This window comes from Macrobrachium nipponense, chromosome 2 (genome assembly GCF_015104395.2).
Source record: "Macrobrachium nipponense isolate FS-2020 chromosome 2, ASM1510439v2, whole genome shotgun sequence".
Classification (NCBI taxonomy): domain Eukaryota; kingdom Metazoa; phylum Arthropoda; class Malacostraca; order Decapoda; family Palaemonidae; genus Macrobrachium; species Macrobrachium nipponense.
This window is the reverse complement of record NC_087201.1, coordinates 43,282,731-43,287,204: the sequence shown is the minus strand read 5'-3', so window position 1 is coordinate 43,287,204 and position 4,474 is coordinate 43,282,731. Positions and strand designations below refer to the sequence as shown.

General features: G+C 32.4%; 1 long non-coding RNA gene across 1 annotated transcript; it reads left to right on the top strand.

The window, feature by feature from the left end:
• The first annotated feature begins 2,564 nt into the window (after positions 1-2,564).
• On the top strand, positions 2,565-3,649 carry LOC135221418 (uncharacterized). The gene is made up of 2 exons (XR_010315938.1): positions 2,565-2,781; positions 3,261-3,649. It is a non-coding gene; the product is annotated as an uncharacterized LOC135221418 (long non-coding RNA).
• The last annotated feature ends 825 nt before the right edge of the window (positions 3,650-4,474 follow it).

Sequence of the window (4,474 nt, the reverse complement as noted above, 5' to 3'; positions counted from 1 at the left end):
ACCATATCGGGATTTGTGCAAGGAAGGGTCGGTAAACGTGTAATGATTTTTTGTTTTACTTGCCATGTAAATGTTGTAAATTTGACTTTTATGAAACATTTCAAGGTATAGCTATGATTTCTGGAATCGTAAAATGCCAATGAAGATGATCAGATAAACAACTGAAGCGTATATACATGCAGTCTATTTATGTAATTCAGTTTATGCACTTGTCGTGCATTTTTAAAGCTCAGATTTTTACTTTTTTCAATTGAAAGATAAATATTAAATTTTTCTTACGTTCCTCACTATATTATAACATTGTTTTTTGTTCATGTGTACGTTTTATAATTTGAGTAGTAGCCGGCAAGAATTAATTGAATTTCATAGTTGTTTGTTAACTTACATTGTTCATTATAAAGGTTAAAATTTGTAACCACTGATGCGACTGGTATGTGAGCTGGACTTTGTTCAATATTCATTTTTCAAATAAATGTGAAATCGTTGAGCCCGCTGATATATATATATATATATATATTTATATATATATATATATATATATATATATATATATATATATATATATATATATATATATATATATATATATATATATATATATATATATATATATATATAGAGAGAGAGAGAGAGAGAGAGAGAGAGAGGAGAGAGAGAGAGAGAGAGATCTCGAAAGGCCTATTTCGTTTAGATGTGGAGACTAACTGCACTCTGAATTTGCCCTTTTCAAAACCTATATTTTCATTCTTAAAATGGTAGACTTTTGGTGGTCCAGCATTTAAATACGATTGGCAACAACGTATTATGCAATTACATAAATAAAAAATAACACCATTGTAATTATGGTAGATCACACTTTTATTCCATTTCAGTCAGTATCTGCCTCATTAGCTTAACCATAAGCTTACGCATCTTTTGATATTCGGGAAAAGTTCCTTCCCTTCTGTTCTTGTCATTTCTAGAATGACAAGAGTGCAGTTAGTCTCCACATCTAAACGAAATAGGCCTTTCGAGGTCATGGTCACATGAACTGGATAGCAGCTCTTAAAGGCGTAGCTAATACTTTCCATACGCCTGCTTTTATCAGTCTAGATAACATTTTCTAAATACTGGATCCCGTTAGTTGCTCTGTATATTTCACATGTTAAAACATTTGTTTATTTTGTAGGTGTTATCTTTACTTTGGTTGGGGATTAGGAGTTGAATTGAAACACGTTTCATTTCTATAAATAGAAACATTATCGGATCAAATTTTAGAAACTATAATTTGATAATACTTCCAGAAACTAAAGCTCTCTTTCACTCTCGTCCGTCCATCCAAACTCTCAGTCTCTCTCTCATCTTTCTCTCCACCATCTCTTCCTCATTCATCTCTCTCTATCTCTTATATATATATATAACTATTATTATATATAATATATATATATATATATCTATATATATATATATATATATATATATATATATACATATATATGATACAAGGCCCATTAAATCCTCTGGTTTAAAGCTAAGGAGTCAGTCCACCGAAATATAGTCCTTAGGTTTAAACCAGAGTATTTTAATGCGCCTTTTATACTTGAGACGTATCCTGTTTTAACAGAAGATTTTATTTACACAAACACACACACACACACACACATATATATATATATATATATCATATTATTATATATATATACATATACACAGTGTATATAGATATATATATAATATATATATATACACTGAACTGTTATATATATCTATATATATATATATATATATATAATAGTATATATAATATATATATATATATATATATATATATAATGGTTAAGGTTACCCAGTAAGAGTATCCTACACTCGAGGTAAAGAAATAAACATCGCTTTAATGGGCAATTAGTCTATATTTCTTTATAATAACGTTAATCATAATCCGCATTCAGTCCTACTTATCGGTCTAAAGTGTGGCTAATATAGCACATCATAACAGCAACAGGAGTGATACTACGCAACGCTAGCAAAGCATCGTTTCAAATATTTCCTATAATTTTTATTCTTTGGGGCATATTACGTAGTTATAAAACTTTGCCGAATGCGGCACATGTCTTTAAGCATACATTTTATTACCCTAAGGCTTTTCCACGGCGTCGTTGTAAGATTCTGCCTGAGAAGCTCATCATTTTTTTTTTTATGTTTACAATTGTGCTGTCAATGATTCTTTGATCAATATGTTAATGAAACTTCATCTAACAGAGTTTTACACATATTGCTGAGATACATTTGTAATCTATTATTTTTGCTTTTTTTCAGTTTATCATCACTGATTTGAGGAAAACATCAAGCATCATGAAGACTTTGAATCTTGTGATTGCAACTGTGGTTCTGGCATCCTTGTTTATGCCGGTGGGGATTGCAGCTTTCTGTGCCTTACCTACACCCGGGGGTAAGACGAAAAGAGAGAGAGAGAGAGAGAGGAGAGAAGGAAGACGAGAGAGAGAGAGAGAGAGAGAGAGAGAGAGAGAGAGAGAGAGAGAGAGAGAGAGAGAGAGAGAATGGTTACCAGAAATTTACATCGGTATCTGAATTCAGTAACAAAATTATGTTCCCAGTAGTTATACTTGACATCTTTAGAGGTACATATAATTAACTAGCATTTTCCATGCTTGATCTCTCAGGAAGAAACCGCCTTGGACGAACCAGCCAGTTCTAGGGTGAAGCGACAAGAATGTTGCGACTGCATCACACTTGTCATCATTATCTCTTATGACTCAGGAAGGAGATGCTGCCCTTGTGATAGTAAGTTTCCAGGATTGTATATTTTTAATACCATAACAAGTATGTAATTCACACCACTGAATATATATATATATATATATATATATATATATATATATATATATATAATATATACCATTATATATATAATATACCATTCTTTAGAAGCTTGAATTTCAAGTCAATAGCCCCTGTTTGCCTGTTCCATGTGAATAGGTTTCGTCTACTGAAATAATAATAATAATAATAATAATAATAATAATAATAATAAAATAATAATATTATTATTATTATTATTATTATTATTATTATTATCATGTAATATGTCGAAATTGCATGAAGGGATTTTGTTTCTTCGTGGCATTACAATATGAATTTCTTTTCTATGCCATTCTTAAACGGTGACCCTGTAATTAATTCTCTACTATTTTTCTAATGTTTAACAATTCAATTAATCTTTAGTACAATAATTCAACCATTTTTTTCCTAATTCGTAACAGATCCAATTGACGAAATTATAATCATTGACACCCGCCCCACTTCATCGGGTCAGCAAACAAGGCGTGGTTGATTGACAAAGTTGACGAAGGAGTTAAGGATTGTCAGAAAGACTCTGCGCAGCGGAACAGGATTACAAGTGAGAGTGAACGAAGGATGAAGGTTCCTGTGCCTGAGGTGGAAACTGTTATGTTGTGGATGCTTCATATGCTAGACTAGCACTTAACTTTATATTGTTTATTGTTGTTGTCGTTGTTGTTATAATTTTACTAGGAATTAACATCATTACTATTTAAAAGGAAAATGGATGACACAGAAATAACAACTGTTAGGCCATGATATCAACTGAGGTTAAGAAACAATACTCGATGAATAAAAATGAATTCAAAAATTTATTTTCCTTCTATCCCAGGGAAAACCTTCGATGTTAGACTCTACCATGAAGAATGCTTTATTTAGAAATCCTTGTTTCGCGCTGCATTCCAGGATATGTGTTACCAAAGACGACTAGAGAGCCTGAACATGCATGGCTTTGAAACACGACGATTGCGAGGACAACTTATAGAAACATTCAAAATACTGAAAGGTATAACAAAAGTAGACAGCAACCTATTTACGTTAAACAAAAACCAGACTTGCAATAATGGATGGAAAATAGCACATCTCATTGTGGGAACTTCTTCACATACAAGATATGTGACACATGGAATAAACTGCCACCAGAAGTTGTAAACAGCAACAGCGTGGAAGAGTTTAAAAGAAAGCTTCACAAAATCATTAGGGCATTATGAATGAACAGTAAAACTTGCTCCTAGAGATAAGTGAGCACACGATGTCTCCGCAGATGGACTAACAAGTCTCTGAGACATCCTAATCCTTGTAACTCCTTGTAACTCTTCTAACATGCTTCAGTGTTCTTTAAAAAAGACACAGACTTAACTATTCGTATCAGGGCCCAGATCCTGAAAAGAGTTTTGTTGTAATACTTCTTGAGATCCGTCCAGGACATATTGATGACACAAATTCAAGCAGGATCAAGAGAAGCAGGCGACTCCTCACAAAATCTCGGGCCCAATTTATTGCACTTTTATAGAATGTTTGTCTACCGCTTTTGCTTACCTGGAGATCTGATTCTTTGTAGGGAAGCATGTGGATTTTTTTATCATTTAAATTTGTAGCCAATAAATATTTCTCGAGACAAGAGATACGAAATATC